Below are 19,114 nucleotides of genomic sequence, written 5' to 3' on the forward strand. Positions count from 1 at the left end.
CTTTGGAATTCTTCTTCTTCTTTGGAGGAATGAAACATTTTGCTATCTTCTCCCTGCTGATATCCCCTTGGTATGATAAAATGGTATCACCAGAGCATTGATTTTTAAACTTGTTTTCTCTTTAAGTGTACGAGCGTATTATAATAACCTTAGCCACAATCCTAGGAAACTTTTTGTTGGAATGGTTTTTTTTCGGTCAAAATTGTCAGTCTTGTATGGAGTCACGTTTCTACACTTTTTTCGAATTGGTTTATTAACAAAAAAATTCCCCACCAAAAAAAAGAGGCAAAAAGAAAATACTTTTAAATTACAAACCACATGCACCGGAATACAATATCGGAGAGGTACTCTCGTAAAATATGTTTACATTTGTTTTCATTGTTGTTTGTTTTGATTTTCATGAAGTTTGTTGTATAATTTTTTGGTGCACTCATGCCTGCATACGTGCTGCAGACAAGAAATGCACAAAATTCGGTGTCCCTCAAAATCAGACGGCTATAAGAGACCCACACTCTGTTCTATCTGTGGCAGTTGGTTGGATGGTCGGTCAGCAGAAGCACAATCCGACAGTTGAAAAAGAAACGGCAATGCTTAAAACTATCCATCCAATCATGTTGTATGAGTTTTGAATTTTTTATGAGGCACTTTTGTGCTATGCTGTCTGTTGTTGTGTCGTCCACGACGTTGCCGTTTGCTTCTGCTGTTTGAGTTTTCTGTATAAAATTTAATTATGGTGAAATCATTATTGTGCCTGTTTGTTATTGTAACCACTTTACCTGATTTAATGGAAATTGTTGTGCACCGCTGCGTGTGTTTATACGGAAAAATTTTCTTGTCTTTTCTCAAAAATTCCGCTTTTTGTTTTTTAAGGTAGAAATAAAGGCAGCGAATTACAAAAACCTAACTTTCAATATTCGTAATTACTTTAAATTTTTCCGTTTGACAACTTCAGTACTCATGTTGGCAATAAATCATTCGCTCTACAATGGTAGTTAATAGTACATTGGGAAAAAAAAAACAAGTTTGAATGCTATGGAAGATGTCTTATTGCCATAAAGAGATGATGATAAAATCGAGAAAATGATGTACTTTCGCTGTAAATTACAAATTTGTTTATCCTGACTCGGCATGACATAGGATACAGCTCCAGGTCTTGGAGTGTGACCGCTCTGACTCTAATCGGAGCGGTCCATAGTAACCCTGCAGTTATGTTAGATGTCGAAAAGCCCAACATAAGTCACTGTGCCAAATTTCAGTGAAATCGGATTATGAATGCGCCTTTTATGGGGCCAAGACTTTAAATCGAGAGATCGGTCTACATGGTAGCTGTATCCAAATCAGCACCGATTTGGGCCAAGTTGCAGAAAAATGTCGAAGAGTCTAACACAACGCACTGTCCAAAATTTCAGCAAAATCGGACAACAAATGCGCCTTTTATGGCCCCAAAATCTAAAATCGAGAGATGGGTCCATATGGCAGCTATATCCACATTTGAACCGATCTGTACCATATTGCTGAAGTATCTCAAGGGGCATAACTTAGCTCACTGTCCCAAATTTTGGGGAAATCGGACAATAAATGCGCCTTTCAAGGGCCTAAAAGCTTAAATCGAGAGTTCGGTCTATATGGCAATTATATCCAAATCTGAACCGATCAGGGTCAAATTGAAAAAAATGTCGAAGGACCCAACACAACTCACTTTCCGAAATTTCAGCAAAATCGGATAGTAAATGTGGCTTTCATGGGCCTAAGACCCTAAATCGGAGAATCGATCTATATGGAAGCTATATCCAAATCTGAACCGATCAGGGTCAAATTGAAAGAAAATGTCGAAGGGCCTAGGACAACTCGCTGTCCCAAATTTCAGCAAAATCGGAAAATAAATGTGGCTTTTATGGGACTAAGACCCTAAATCGGAGTATCGGTCTATATGGCAGCTATATTCAAATCTGGACCGATCTGAGCCAAATTGAAGAAAAATGTCAAAGGGCCAGGACAACTCACTGTCCCAAATTTCAGCAAAATCGGATAATAAATTTGGCTTTTATTGGCCTAAGACCCTAAATCGGCGGATCGGTCTATATGGGACTATATCAAGATATAGTCCGACATAGCCCATCTTCGAACTTGACCTGCTTGTGGACAAAAAAAGAATCTGTGCAAAGTTTCATCTCAATATCTCAATTTTTGAAGACAGTCGGAAATTGATATTGCGATGTGTTGCAAATGGAATATACCCCCATCCTTCGGTGGTGTTTTAATTCGACGTCCTCACGTTAGCACCACACCGCTTCACGCATTCCGTGATCGCTCGGATCTCCGCCTGCAGGACCGTACTATGGTCAGGCAGTCTAAAACAGATCTCAGTAACTGGGTTTCAATGTAAACCCCCCAGGCCCACTCTGTACTCTAGCTTTGATCCATCTGGAAGATGGCAATACTAGGGTTCCGTCAATCCAAGACTGTGCCGCTGGCAGCAATGCCTCGCACTCGACCACAATATTCATCTCAGGTATCCGATCGGAAACCTCTCCCCTTCCTTCCAGGTTTCCTATCGTCGCCTCGATTATACCGCGATGGTATGAGCTGCTCCCATCCTCAATCCATTCTCCCATCGTCTTAAGTCTCATAGCCGTAGTGGCTGCCTGACACTTAATCTGTATGTCAATGGGTCGGATATCTAGAATAGTATCCAGTGCCCTAGTGGGCGTGATCCTCATCGCTCCGCCTATGCCAAGACAACATGTTCTATGAACCTGTTGTAGGGTCCTTATGTTGCACTTTTTCTCCATAGCAGTCCACCAAACTACTGAGGCGTAAATAAGTATTGGTCTAATCACACTCCTGTAGAGCCAGTGGACTATCCTAGGATTCAGGCTTCATCTGTGAGCCTTCTCAGTACGCTCCTGAATGTGACACTTCCAATTCAGTTTCCTGTTCAAGATCACACCTAAGCATTTGACCTTGTCAGATATCTAAATCGTCTTATTGAGGAAACGTGGTGCGTTATATTGGCCCACCTTCGTCTTCCTCGTGAACAGGCATATTTCAGTCTTCTCTGGGTTAACATTGAGACTTCTGGGTCTAGTCCAGTCATATGCCATTTGCAAGACCCTGGATTCTGCTAAAAATTTTATTCTACATATCAAACTTCTGTCAAACCAGCCAAAATTAAAGCTCTGGGAACCGAATAAGGATGACGAATTGAGGCTTCCAGGGTCTCAAGAAGTCAAATCGGGAGATCAGTTTATGTGGGAGCCAGAGACGTAGCTTTAATTTTTTTTTTTTTTTGGTGGGGGGGTGGGGGGTCCATCCCACATTTTCTCAAAATCGAAAATGGCCAAAATTTATCTGTTACAGTGATTTTGGTAATGATACCTCAAAATTTTGTTGAAGCTTGCGGTTGCTATTGGTAGCATAAAATGATACATCGGCGGTGACATTTGGTTAAAAAGTCAGAACTGAATTTTGCACTGAATGCCAACACCGTAGTGCAGAGGTTAGCATGTCCGCCTATGACGCTGAACGCCGGGGTTCGAATCCTGGTGAGACATCAGCGGTGGTTTTCTCCTCCTAATGCTGGCAACATTTTTGTGAGGTACTATGACATGCTAACCTCTGCGCTGCGGTGGCCTCGAGGCCCATCAGATCTAAGCCCGCTTTTTCTTGTTAATATTAAAATCAGTTTTTTTCTGTGTACTTCAATTTTGAAAAATGTCCCCGAAACATTTTAGCATGTGTGTACGCACATTGCGCATGCTTAGCAATGCGTAATAAAATATTTGAAATTATGACAATCAAGTTGTGTTACCTTTATCGTTGAGCATGTATGTGTGACCAGTAAATGCACTCACATAATTTATGAATATTTAGTAAATGCACTGGGGAATAAGCAACAAACAAATACAAGAAAGTTTTGAATAAGGCTAGTAATTCTGGTGGAAAGTATTTTTTTGCTGTAAACTATAAGATTTAGTGGGAGTTTCACTTTTGAAGGTGATTGGATTTGAAATTAATATGTTACGAACGTTTTTATGACGGCTGACGTGTATGTAAAATGATGCCTTAAAGTGGAGTTACTGGCACGGTCAGGAAATAAGTCCTGTTTGGTGGTGCTAGTACGGCCTTTCACATGTTTCGCCCAAATGTGGATATAATTTTCGTGTTCTAATCCCAAATGCCATTCATTTGAGCCTTATATTGCTGTGGTCGGTAAATATATCCGGTAGGGGGTATTTTTGAGGTTGAGTGTGACGCCCATATATCAGATTCGTGATCTAGTCTCAAATACCTATAATTTAAAACCCATATTGTCATTATTGGTTAATACTACCATTTCGCGGGTTTTGGATGTGGCGCGGCCACCCTAGATAGCCCACCCTAAGTAAGGATATCAAATATCTGTTCTTGAGTATAAACAAACCTTGCCCCTCCCATTTTCGAGATTTGACGTTTTTTGAAAATAGGGTAAGGGGAGGGTCCGCCCACTTAAGTTTGAATCTTAGATCTACCCCATTCTCTTGGTTTTTGAGGTGGATTAGAGTTGCCAAACCCTTTGCCCAGAAAGTGGATATTACATTCATACTCTACCCCCAAAAACCATATTTAAGCTACATATTGCTACAGTCGGTATATATGTGTGGTTTAGGGGGAGTTTTTGAGGTGAGGCATCCCTGAAACACTTGGCCATAAAACAGATATCAGATTTGAGCCCTCTTGCTGTCATAATCCACAAATACGTCCACTTTTAGGGGTATCTAGGGTGGGGCGGCCACCCACGCACTTAACCCTGAAAAAATATTAGCTTCGCGCTCTACTATTCTTGTCTGTTTTTCTTTCGAGACGAGCTCAATGATTGGAGATGCAAATGGAAAAGGATAGCCAAAGATAGCAACACACACCAACCACTATGGGACGCGTTTCGTCTTTGGTTAGAAGACTTTTCGAACATATTAGGTGTGATGGCTTCAAAAAACGTGCGTTGGTATGTTGTATTTGAATCGTATTAATAGCGAAAACGCATCTATGATACAATTACCACATTAACAACGCTCGACAACTCTGTCTATTAGCTGTACTTTTTGCAATGCATGTATTTTTGTGTAATGACACAGACAATCTTTCTGTGACAAATTACACTTCTTCCATACTACACATGATTTTGTGCATCTGTTGGAAGTTGTATTGATATACTCTCAAATTTCTTTTATTTGAGCCCCAATAGCCATTTGTTTAGGGGGAGTTTATGAGGTGAGACGATCCCCAAACAGTTGGCCTCAAAATTGGATATCAAATTCGTTTTCTACTATCAAATTACTATTATTTGAGTAACTTATTGCCATAGTAGGCAAACATGGCCGGTTTGAAGGGAATTCAGGGGGCGGACCCTGAAATAATAGCAGCATCGTGCTAGATTTTGTTTGGCCCTATAATGTCAAGCATTTTGAAGTTGGCGATCAAGATATTCAGGGCTAGGGGTTCTCGTTCAGATTCACACTTATTCATTTTTATACCCACCACCGAAGGATGGGGGTATATTCATTTTGTCATTCCGTTTGCAACACATCGAAATATCCATTTCCGACCCTATAAAGTATATATATTCTTGATCAGCGTAAAAATCTAAGACGATCTAGACATTTTCGTCCGTCTGTCTGTTGAAATCACGCTACAGTCTTTAAAAATAGATATATTGAGCTGAAATTTTGCAAAGATTCTTCTTTTGTCCATAAGCAGGTTAAGTTCGAAGATGGGCTATATCGGACTATATCTTCATATAGCCCCCATATAGACCGATCCGCCGATTAAGGGTCTTAGGCCCATAAAAGCCACATTTATTATCGAATTTTGCTGAAATTTGGGACAGTGAGTTGTGTTAGGCCCTTCGACATCCTTCTTCAATTTGGCTCAGATCGATCCAGATTTGGATATAGCTGCCATATAGACCGATCCTGCGATTTAGGGTCTAATTCCCATAAAAGCCACATTTATTATCCGATTTCGCTGAAATTTGGGACAGGGATTTGTGTTAGGCCCTTCGACATCCTTCGTTAATTTGGACCAGATCGGTACAGATTTGGATATAGCTGCCATATAGACCGATCCTCCGATTTAGGGTCTAAGGCCCATAAAAGCCACATTTATTATCCGATTTCACTGAAATTTGGGACAGGGATTTGTGTTAGGCCCTTCGACATCTGTCTTCAATTTGGCCCAGATCGGTTCAGATTTGGATATAGCTGCAATATAGACCGATTTCCTGATTTAAGGTTTTGGGCCCATAAAATGCTCATTTATTGTCCCATGTCGCTGAAATTCGGGACTGTGAGTTAAATTAAGCCCCTGGACATACTTTTGCAATATCGCACAGATCGGTCCAGATTTGGATATAGCTGACATATAGACCGATATCTAGGTTCTAGGTTTTGGGGCCATAAAAGACGCATTTATTGTCTGATGTCGCTGAAATTTGAGACAGTGAGTTTAGTTAGGCTCTTCGACGTCCTTCTTCAATTTTGCCCACATCGGTCTAGATTTGAATATAGCTGCCATATAGACCGATCTCTCGATTTAAGGTTTTGGACCCATAAAAGAGGCATTTATTGTCCGATTTCGCTTAAATTTGGGACAGTGCTTTAAGTTAGGCTCTTCGACATTTTTATGCAACTTGGCCCAAATCGGTCCAGATTTGGATATAGCTGCCATGTAGACCGATATCTCGATTTAAAGTCTTGGCCCCATAAAAGGCGCATTTATAATCCGATATCACTGAAATTTGACAAAGTCTTATGTTAGGCTTTTCGACATCCGTGTCGTATATGGTTCAGATCGGTTTATTTTTAGATATATCTACTGTACTTATTAGTATTTGGTCCAAATCGGAACATATTTTAATATAACTGATATGGGACATAAGTTATGAATTTTTCACCGAATTTTGATGAAAGGCGGTTTACATATATACCCGAGGTGGTGGGTATTCAAAGTTCGGCCCGGCCAAACTTAATGCCTTTTTACTTGTTTTGTATTGGTTATCTACATTCAAAATCCTAATTCTAATTGTGCATACCAAATTCGTAGTCAACTCCCAAAGACCTTTCATTCCATACCCATTTTGTGATGTTGGATATTTATGCCCGTTTTGGGGGTGTTTTTATATTGGGGAGGCCCCCTAGACACTTTGGACCAAATTCTTATAACAGATGTGTACTCAGCTTCCAAATATCTTTCGTTTGATACTCATATTATCCCAATCGGTAAACATGTCCTGTTGAGGGGTTTTGGGGGTGGAGAGGCGCCTCGGACACCAAGGAATAAATTTTAATATCAGCATTGGACTCTATCTTTAAATAGCTTTCATTTGATATCCATATTGTCCCAATCGGTAAATTTGTCCTGCTGGGGGGTTTTGGGTGGTGGGGTGGGCCCTCAGACAACAAAAAATAATTTTTTGTCTCAGATTTGTATTCTACTTTTAAATAACTTTTATTTGATATTCATATTACTCAAAGCGGTTGAAGTGTCCTGTTGGGTGGTATTTTTGAGGGTGGGGGCCCCCGACACTTAGGGTAACATTTTAATGCCAAGTTCCTACTCTATTCTCAAATACCTTTCATTTGATACCCATATTGCCCAAAGCGGTGAAAGTGTCCTCTTGGGGCTTTTTGAGGGTGGAGGACCACCCCGACACTAAATGTGACATTTGTATACTAAATTCCTACTCCACTCTTAAATACCTTTCATTTCATACCCATATTGTCCCCATCAGTGCACATGTCCGTTCGGGTGGGTTTTGGGATGGGGCGTCCCCCCAGATTATTTGACACCAGAATTTGTTTTACCAATTTCGTGTTTTTTGGGGTACCATAAGGTGACATTCAAAATCTCACTTAAATCGGTGCACGTATCTCCGAGATCTGGCGCTTTTGAAAATTGGGGTATGGGGAGGGTCCGCCCCCCCTTCGGATATAAAAATATATAGTACCCTATTTTCACCGGGGGTTCAAAATCTACCATCTGTGGAAATTTCATGAAAATCGGTTCGGCCGTTTTTGAGTCTATACGGAACAGACAAACAAACAAAGCGTAAAGCGACAGATTTGAATATAGATTGATCTTTAGATTGATCTCTGAATTGAAGGTTTGTTTGGTCTCGTCTATTGGTGAGCTAAACATGGTTGCATCCTTATCGTTAAGGTTTGCAACTCCTGCTTTCACGCTGAATGTTATAATTTCGGGGCTATGGCGGCCTACACATTAATTAAATCACACAGTGTCCCGTTAGGTCATTATAATTGATCACCATTTTGGGGTGAAGTGGTCCGCTAGATATAAGAGCAGAATAATGATATCAGATTCGCAGTATACAACCTTATACCTTTAATTTAACCTCATATTGTCATGATTGGTGTATACAGCCGTTTGATGGAGGGCGTCTGTATGAGGATTGTGCGCCACACTGCCACTTGAGTACAAATTTGAATGACGCACTCAACTCAAAAAAATCTATCACTTGATTCCCCATTGTTTAAATAGGCCAAATAAACTATTGGAGGCGATTTTAGGAGGTGAAATACCACCTAGATTCTTGGACAAAAAGTTTAATGTCATATTCGTAATCTGCTCTCAAATGCCTATAATTTAAGTATCATTAAGCTATGGTTGAGTAGTATTCCCATTTGGGGAGCTTATCGGGGATGGGGCGACTAATAATTACTTGGACCTCGTTTTTTATGTCATATTCGTAGTCTACTCCCGAATACCTTTCATTTGAGTCCTATATTGATATATACGTCCAATATGTCTATTTGGGGCAGTTTTCGGGTTTGGGCTACCCTTTGCATACTTGAACCCAAGTTTTTATACCACATTCGTTTTCTACTCTCTAATATCTTTCATTTGATACCCATATTGTCCCTATCGGCCAACTTTTGATTTCCGCCCCTGTCCAACATCAACAAATTACATAGCCTATACCTCCTTCCTGACCATATTAGTAATCAACTCGCGAATACCTTTCGTTTGATTCCCATTTTGTCATTATCGTCCAATAAACCTATTTTGCGGGCTTTTTGGGGTCGGAGCGCCCCCCCAATTACTTGGACCCAATTTTTAATATGGAATTTGTACTCTACTCTTGAATACCTTTAATTTAAGTCCCATATTGTCCCAATCGGTCACTTTTATTTTTGACTGGTACTTTTGGAGTAAGGGGGAGGGTCCGCCCCCCTTGCGATATCAAAAACTTATATTGCCTATTGCTCCTTCCGGACCATATTCGTAATCTACTCCCGAATACCTTCAAAGAAATCGGTTTCACCGTTTTTGAGTCTATTCGGAACAAACAAATTTACAAACCCACAAACAAACATACAAACAAACAAACACAAATTCATTTTTATATATATAGAATAGCTGACCCGGGCCCGCTCCGCTGCGCCTTCTTTTACTTTACATGGAACATAAGTTTCCTTGGAATATTTATTTTCGACAATTGAAGATCTTTTAGTGAAATGCCATGCTAACTTGACTAACAGTTTAACAATATAAGTGCCTTTATCTGAATCCCATATGATCTTTATTGGTCTACGAATATATTTAAGCTTCATTTCAGCCCGATATTCTCATGATGTGAGATTTACTGGTGTTTTCGGGGGAGAGGTGGTCCCCCAGATACTTAGCCCTGAAAAAATATCAGCATCGTGCTCTTCTCTCAAATACCATTTATTTAAGTCCCATATTGCCATTGGCTTAAGAGGAGTTTACAGGATGAGGAGTCCCCCAAACACATGGCCCCAAAATAGGTTATCAAATTCGTTTTCTAATCTCAAATACCTTTCATTTAAGCCACATATTGGCATGGTTGAACATTTTTTTTCCTTTGGGTATGTTTTGCGAAAGGGGTGATGCCCTAAATACATAGTCCTACATTTGGATAACAAATTCGTATTCTTCTCACAAATACTTTTATTTGAGCCCCATATTGCCATGGTCACTAAATATTTTTGTTTGTGGGGTGTTTTGGGAAAGGGGTGGACCCCCAGAAAATTGGTCCCGAAAATGGGTATCAATTTTTGCTCTACCCCCCAATACCTTTCATTTAAGCTCCACATTGACATGGTCGGTAAATATGCCCGATTTAGGGGTGTTTTGGGGAGTGGGGTGGTCCCCCAAACCCTAAGCCCGGAAAATATATCAGCAACGTGCTCTATTCTCATACATCTATACCTCATTTATTTGAATCCCATATTGCCATTGGCCTCAAAATTGGATATCAAATTCGTTTTCTAATCTCATTTAAACTCCTTATTGCAAAAGTCAGCAAAAATGTCCGGTTTGGGGTATTGGCCCTAAAAACACTTTTCCCGAATATTGATATCAGATTCGTGCTTTACTTCCAAAGACTTTTCATTTGAGTTCCATATTGCTATGGTCGTAAATTTGTCCCCATTGGGGGATGTTTTTGGGGAGAGGCGGCCCCCAAACACTTGGTCCCATATTTTGATATCAGATTCGAATTCTACACTCAAATACCTTTTATTTAAGCCCCATATTACCATTATCAGTAAATAAGTCCTGTTTGGGGGTGTTTTGGGGAAGGGGTGAACCCCCAGAAACGTGGTCCCACATTTGGATATCAGATTCGTATTCTACTCGTAAACAACTTTCATTTGAGCCCCATATTGCTATGGTCAGTAAATACATCCGATTTAGGCGGTTTTGGGGCTTGGGGTGGTCCCCCTACCACTTGGTCCGACAATTGGATATTAGATACGTGTTCTTATCCTAAATACCTTTCATTTGAGTCCCATATTGTCGTGATTGGTGTAAATATATGTTTGGTAGGTTTTAGGGTGGGGCAGCCTCTAGGTACCCCATCCAAAATTTGGATACCAAATTTTTATTTTTAGGGTACTATATGAGAGCACACAAAATTTCGCTTAAATCGCACCACCCATCTCCGAGATCTGGCGTTTCTGAAAATTAGGGTAAGGGGGAGGGTCCGCGCCCCCTTCAGATATCAAAAAATGTAGTACCCTATTTTTGTGAAAATTTCAAGAAAATCGGTTCAGCCGTTTCTGAGTCTATAAGAAACACACAAACATACAAACAAACACAAACTGATTTTTCAATATAAGATATATTATATAGGTAATATAGGAATATAATAGGCAATATATATCTACCCTTAATATCACAATTATCGGTCATAAGGTCTTTAAGCATCACTTTTTGTACTACAAACTTCTTTGTTAGAAATGCAATAAAATGTTTTTATTTTTTTTTTTTTATTTCAAACATTATAACTTTCAAGCGAACATATTTTTTCCCATGCGTGTTCTGTTTTACTCTCTCTCTCTGGTTTGTGGGTTAAAATAATTGCCTGCCATCCAGTTAAGTTATGTTGCCACCATGGTGTGTGGCAGTTAATAAATTTTCAAATGCATTAATCCATTGGCCAGTGAACGCTGCCAGGCGGCATAGCTTTTTATGGTTGTGGACTGTAGATTTTTTTCTTGTTTTTTATGTTCTTCATCATAACTTCAATCAATTAAAAGTTCCGAACAAAAAGGCAACTTGGGTAGTAACATAACAACCCATGATGATGATGATGATGGCCGACAACAAATGTTCAAATGTTCTGTTCTTGAGTATCTATTATGCGATCTAATAACTCGTTTATGGGTTATGCTGTCAGTGTGCAGGGCCTTTGATAAAAGAAAAACTTTTGATTCGTTTGATTTTAACAAGCGCTGATTATTATTGGGCTGCTCTTCGTCGTCATCATCAGCGGAGGGAATTGAAAGGCCAGCAGCAAAATTTTAATTGATAGCCACTGACGTGACTGGGACTCCCTTTTCTTTTGTTATACTTCTAGAGAGAGAGAAAATGTTCTTGAAGTGCATCCATTGAAGCGCCCTGGCGGCATATTTTTCTATTTTGATGTTAACCGATAGTCTACAAAACTATTATTCTAGTGAAAATTGTATGAGGTGCTGTACACTATGCGATAGATAGTGTCCAAGAGTTCACTGGCTTAATACAAGCCATGGCTTTAAGTTAACCCATTGTTATGGCATTTGTTTTTGCTTTCTACTCGTCTTCTCCTATTCCGCCTGCAGCCATGACTTCAAGCATCCCTTGATTGTCGCCTGCTGTAGCTTCCGACTTTGATAAGGGTCAACAATACGTCCACCTCATAAATTTGTCGTGTTACATTGGATATTTGCTTCACACTTTTGTAGTTCATATGCATTTGTTAATCTTTGCCTGACTTCCGGATACACAATGCTTTAGAAAAAATGCTTGAATTGAATTAATTTTCATAGAATATTTAAGGCAGTTTCAACTCTTATTGTTCTACCCAGACGTATGAGCAAATGCAGGAACGTTTGAATGAACCATCTACCTATTTGATGTAAAAAGGTTTGCGATTTTACAGGATGGCCTTAATTGTCATTCCTTCATCTCGTTGTGCGATTGGAATTAGATGGTCTAATAGCAGAAGATCGAAAATTCGATGAGTGAATCGAGTGAAGGATAATATACTCATACTTGGTGTCTGAGTATGAAAAAAGCAAGTAGAAGTGTGTAAAGTTAGGGCGGGACGAATCTTATAAGCCCACCATCATAGATTTTGCTTAGGTTAGATTGAAAAGAGGGTGCAGATATTAATTCACCTATGCCACTATGGACATACACCTAAGTCATTAATCGGCTTGATTTTCCCCGTAAAATACTAAAAAGTAAACTCGAAGAAGAAAATTTGAAGTTACGAATTCCGTGTTATTTACAAAATCCTTAACTTACTTTCCAGACCACTCCACTAAGTTGGTTCATATCTGGTATCGTGTCCCTACATAGGTAAGGTTAGGTTTAAGTGGCAGTCTGCCATCAGACTCAATTAGACGTTTTCGTCCAAGAAGGAAGATGCCTTCTAGTTCCTATCATTGAACCCTCCAGATCGCTTTAAAAAGCCCAGTAACTTATGAATGTTCACATCCGCTAAATCAGACAGGTTCTCAAAGAAATGAGAGCCTAAACTCCTTCTAACTGCTAGTGCGGGACACACACACAGAAGGTGTTCTATAGTCTCTTCTTCGTCGTTATGACCGTATATCTTAGCCCTCCACCACTTCCTTAATTGCAAGGATCTCTGCTTGATACACACTGCAGTGGTTGGGTAACCTCTTCGATATGACCAGTTCTAGATCTTTGGAGTACCATTCGTATAGAAGTCTATGTAACTTCTGTTACCAGGGATATCGTTGTTCCAATCGGTTCTATCAGGAATGGTGATACAGAAATTTTTATCAAAAAGCGGCTCAGGTGGGGTGTAATCCACATTGCCTGGAACATCGGATATTGTATCAAGCATAACACAGTGTCCGTGGCCGCCACATGACCAATGGGAAAGCTTCCTTAACCTCACGGCAGTGGTTGCTGCAATTTGTTCAGAGGCAAAAGATGTAGCAATAAATTCAGTGCATCAGATGGTGTCGTCCTCAGTGCGGCTGTGATGCACAAACAAGCCATCCTTTGGATCCGGTTAAGTATTGAGCAATAGGTGGATTTTTAAAGCATCGTCCACCAGACCACAACACCATATAGCATAATAGGTCTGACAACTGCAGTATATACCCAATGCATGACACGCGGTCCAAATCCCCAACTTTTGTCAATGGCTCTCTTGTAGGTGTATAGGACAAGAGTGGCCTTTCTTGCCCTTTCTAAAATGTTGGATTTTAAGTTCAGTTTCCTATCCAGAGAAACACCCAGTTATTTTGCGCTTTCTGTAAATGGAACATTCTCTCTACCCAAGGAGACAGGTTCCACTGTAGACGATTGTATCTCCTGCTGAAAAAAAAACTACTTCTGTCTTGCACGGATTTATACCCAGACCACTTTCGGAGACAGGTTCCACTGTAGGCGATTGTATCTCCTGCTGAAAAAAAACTACTTCTGTCTTGCACGGATTTATACCCAGACCACTTTCGGAGCTCACTTTGCTGTTGCACGAGGGGCTTCCTAAAGTATATCTCTTAGAGTGCTGGGAAACTTTCCCCTAACTGCAATTGCCAAGTCACCACTTTTACGCCTTTTTCTTTCAGAGACAATAATATATTGCTAATGGCTATATTCCATAGTAGTAGTAGAATAGTACATCTCCTTGAGGTGTTCCTCTGCTGACCCATCTTTTTAGATCTACAGATCCCAAGCTTGCCGTAATGCATCTGCTGCTTTTAGTGAGTAAGTTATTAATGAACTATTTTACGGTAGAGTTGATGCCTAGAAACTCCAACTCAATCACGAAGATTGACGTCGGTTTTACATTACTTTAAAGCACCTTTAAAGTCAAGAAATGCTACCATTGCATATTCCTTGACAGCGAGAGAATTCTCCTCGTAGCTGACTAGGTCGTGAAGGCTATGTTAGTGGATTTGCCTTTACTATAAGCATGTTGCTGCCGCGATAGGCGATCTCCAGGGATCTAAGATTTGCCCTAAGATATGTTTCCATCAACCTCTCAAGAGTCTTCAGCATAAAGGATGACAGACTTATAGGACGAAAATCTTTCGCCTTCGTGTAGTAGGGATTTCCTGCTTACAGAATGAAAATTACCTTCGTATCCCTCCATCCCACAGGTATTTATGACATTCTGATTCAAGCAGAGTATATCTCCCTAAGCCTGGCAACCAGTCTATCAGACACAGCTTGTAATTCAATCGGTGATACACCATCAGGGCCTGGCGATTTAAAGGAGTCGAAACTTCTCATCGCCCAAAGAATTTTCGGCTCAGACAAAATTTTCCTAAGGCCTCCGACGAATACATATCAGTGACAATCTCTTCTGGCACCACGTTGTCCGTTGGAAAATTTCCCGGGAATGTGTATCAACGAGTAGTTCTAGTGTTTCCTCACTAGACATTGTCCATACATTCTCTGTCTTCTGGATATACCCCACCGTAATTGGTCAAGAGGACAGAATCTTCCTTAGCCTAGAGGCCTCAGATGTATCCTCCACGGAGCTGCGGAATTCTACCCAGGTTTTGTTCTGAGCCTTTTTAAGCTCGCCCTTATAATTTCTTAGCTCAGCCTTATAGATGTCCCAATTGAGTGGTGCTCTTGTGGCTTTTGCTCTGTTGAAGAGTTTTTTGAGTTTGTGCTAAGTATGGTTAGAGTCGGTTTATAACCTGATATAGCTGCCATGTAAACCGATCTGGGATATTGACTTCTTGAGCCACTAGAGGGCACAATTCTTATCCGATTTGACTGAAATTTTGCACGACTTGTTTTGTTTTGACTTTCAACAACTGTGTTATGAAATCGGTTTAAAGCGCCATATAAACCGATCTGGGGTCTTGACTTCTTGAGCCACTAGAGAACGCAATTATTATCCGATTTGGCTGAAATTTTGCATGAGGAGTTTTCTTATGACTTTCAACAACTGTGCTAAGAATAGTTCAAATCGGTCCATAACCTGATATAGCTGCCATATAAACCGATCTGGGGTCTTGACTTCTTGAGTCACTAGAGAACGCAATTATTATCCGATTTGGCTGAAATTTTGCATGAGGAGTTTTCTTATGACTTTCAACAACTGTGCTAAGAATAGTTCAAATCGGTCCATAACCTGATATAGCTACCATATAAACCGATCTGGGGTCTTGACTTCTTGAGCCTCTAAAGGCGTGCAATTATTTATTATCCGATTTCGCTGAAATTTTGTACAACGTATTTTCTCATGACCTTTAACATACGTGTAGAATATGGCATGAATCGGTTTATAGCCTAATACAGCTTCCCTATAAACCGATATCCCTATTTTACGTATTCAGCCCTAAAGTGCGCAATTCTTACAAGACTTGGCTCAAATTTTACACAATGACTTCTACTATGGTTTCCGATATTCAGTTCAATTATGGTCCGAAATGAACCAAAACTTGATATTGTTCCAATAACATAGCAATTCTTTTCTTTTATCCTTTGTCTTGCCGCGGCAAGAGCTCGACAAATGCGATCCATGATGGAGGGTATATAAGATTTGACCCGGTCGAACTTAGCACGCTTTTACTTATTTTCAAATAATTTTGATAAAATTGATAGGACGCTTACGGGTCTATAGGACTTTATTTGTATCCTTGCCGGATTTCTGAATCATAATTATTTCAGATCTTTTCCATATTTGGGGATAATATCCAAGACGTAATATGCCGTTGAAGATGAATTCTAACAGCTGATTGCGGGAGATGTTTTATCATCGCCACCTGGCGATTTCTTGTACTTCCAATCTTCTATAGATTATTCGATTTCTTTAAGCGTCAAACGCAGCAGTCATTAAGCGTCAAACGCAAAAAAATGCTGACTGTATTGACTGCAGAGGATTCAAAAGCTGTAGTTTGAAGGTTTGGAAGAACGAAACTATTTGGAGTATCATTAGGAGTGAAAACATTTTCAAGGTAATTTGCAAAAGCGTAAACTTTTTCTTCTTAACACTCTGCCCAGGAGCCAGATTCCAGACGTACTGAAGATTGGTGAGCGATAGGTCTACGCACGCTTTTTGTGGCTTTCCAGAGATTAAAGTCATTTGCTTCTAATGATTCCAAGCTACGTAAGTAGTTCTTGAGTTCAAGTTCTTCAGCTTCTTTTAATGCGGCGTTTAGATTCCTCGAGCTTCGTCGAAGACTTTTTTTGAAATTCGGAGATCGATGTATTTGCCATTCTTTTCTAAGGTTCTTCTCCTCTCTGATAAGGGTGTCGATACCAGTTGATTGCATCGGTGAGGAGCGCTTTGTTGTAACAGGAATTTTGTGGAAACTATCGTAGTCGCGTTAGTTAAAACGTCGGTGAATAATTTGACTGCTTTCTCTATATGATATTGTGATCGCAGTGGAATTTCCCAAATTTGGGACTTCTTATACCCACCCATTTTGTCATTCCGTTTGCAAAACATCGAAATATCCATTTCCGACCCCATAAAGTATATATATTCTTGATCAGCGTAAAAATCTTAGACGATCTAGACATGTCCGTCTGTCTGTCTGTTGAAATCACGCTACAGTCTTCTAAAATTGAGATATTGAGCTGAAACTTTGCACATATTCATTTTTTGTCCATAAGCAGGTTAATTTCGAAGATGGGCTAAATCGGACTATATCTTGATATAGCCGCCATATAGACCGATCCGCCGATTTAGGGTCTTAGGCCCATAAAAGCCTCATTTATTATCCGATTTTGCTGAAATTTGGGACAGTGAGTTGTTGCCACTCGAAATTCCAAATTGCCACTCCAAATTTGGACCGATCTGGGCCAAATTGACGAAGGATGTCGAAGGGCTCAACGCAACTCACTGTCCCAAATTTCAGCAAAATCGGATAATAAATGTGGCTTTTATTGGCCTAAGACCATAAATCGGAGGATCGGTCTATATGGCAGCTATATCCAAATTTGAACCGATCTGGGCCAAATTGACGAAGGATGTCGAAGGGCTCAACGCAACTCACTGTGCCAAATTTCAGCAAAATCGGATAATAAATGTGGCTTTTATGGGCCTAAGACCATAAATCGGAAGATCGGTCTATATGGCAGCTATATCCAAATTTCGACCGATCTAGACCAAATTGACGAAGGATGTCGAAAGGCTCAACGCAACTCACTGTCCCAAATTTCAGCAAAATCGGATAATAAATGTGGCTTTTATGGGCCTAAGACCATAAATCGGAGGATCGGTCTATATGGCAGCTATATCCAAATTTGAACCGATCTGGGCCAAATTGACGAAGGATGTCGAAGGGCTCAACGCAACTCACTGTGCCAAATTTCAGCAAAATCGGATAATAAATGTGGCTTTTATGGGCCTAAGACCATAAATCGGAGGATCGGTCTATATGGCAGCTATATCCAAATCTGAACCGATCTGGGCCAAATTGACGAAGGTTGTCGAAGAGCCCAACACAACTCACTGCCCCAAATTTCAGCAAAATCGGATAATAAATGTGGCTTTTAAAGACCTAAGACCCTAAATCGGGCGATCGGTCTATATGGGGGCTATATCAAGATATAGTCCGATATAGCCCATCTTCGAACTTAACCTGCTTATGGACAAAAAAAGAATCTGTGCAAAATTTCAGCTCAATATCTCAATTTTTAAAGACTGTAGCGTGATTTCAACAGACAGACGGACAGACGGACGGACATGTCTAGATGGTCTTAGATTTTTACGCTGATCAAGAATATATATACTTTATAGGGTCGGAAATGGATATTTCGATGTGTTGCAAACGGAATGACAAAATGAATATACCCCCATCCTTCGGTGGTGGGTATAAAAATAATTTAATAAACTCACTGGGATTTGAATGCTTTCAAGTCATCCTAAGCTAAGCATAACATGTCCTCAAACATTGAAACATTCAAACGCAGTCTTAGTGCTTTCTTCAGCTCTTAGAGACATTTAAGCGATTTCTGTGACTACGTTGAGGAAACTTCTTTTACGCAGTTTTTTTTTACCATTCAATTCTAATGCTTAATATTCTGCTTTGCACTTTACGATAATTTCTCATGATCCCTTTGTATGGTGGTGTCTACCATGCAACTCCTCACACTTTTTGTTTTATATGCGTGAAATAAACGCTTTTCGTTTGTTTGTTCAATAACATACGCAACTAACCACATACCACATACCGTATTACCACAAAGGTAAGGCAATTTTTTGTTGTTGCTAAAGCTACCACTGCGGGCTTCTTTAAACCACAACTCCCATTGTCTGAGTAGAACAATGCAGGCGTTTTTCTTTTACTTGGAAATGAATGGACCAGAGAAGGAATGCATGAATGAGTGGATTAAAAGCAGGGCTTTCAGTTTTTACTCCACTTCGTCATGGTAGACTTTTTTTGCTTCAATTTTTTCTGCTTTTGGCCCAAAGAACTTCACTTATTTGTTTTCTTTTGTGAAGCTTTATTTTATTTTTTTTTTGTTTTTTTTTTTTTTGCTTTTCTCGTCTGTTCTGAGGGCTTTTGTTAAGCAATTAAAAGTTCTATGCTCCCATACTCCGGTTACTTACAAATGCTAATGATGGGGGTTAGGGCATTGTAACGATGACTCCGATACTGCA

At 39.9% G+C, this 19,114-nt stretch overlaps 1 long non-coding RNA gene across 1 annotated transcript; it reads right to left on the minus strand.

Annotated features, from left to right (window-relative positions):
• Positions 1–226: 226 nt before the first annotated feature.
• Positions 227–948, minus strand: LOC106087469 (uncharacterized). The gene is made up of 2 exons (XR_001221282.2): positions 777–948; positions 227–713 (listed from the first exon to the last, which is right to left on the minus strand). It is a non-coding gene; the product is annotated as an uncharacterized LOC106087469 (long non-coding RNA).
• Between the last annotated feature and the right edge of the window lie 18,166 nt (positions 949–19,114).

The sequence above is a fragment of the Stomoxys calcitrans genome, chromosome 5, assembly GCF_963082655.1.
Source record: "Stomoxys calcitrans chromosome 5, idStoCalc2.1, whole genome shotgun sequence".
Taxonomy (NCBI): Eukaryota; Metazoa; Arthropoda; class Insecta; order Diptera; family Muscidae; genus Stomoxys; species Stomoxys calcitrans.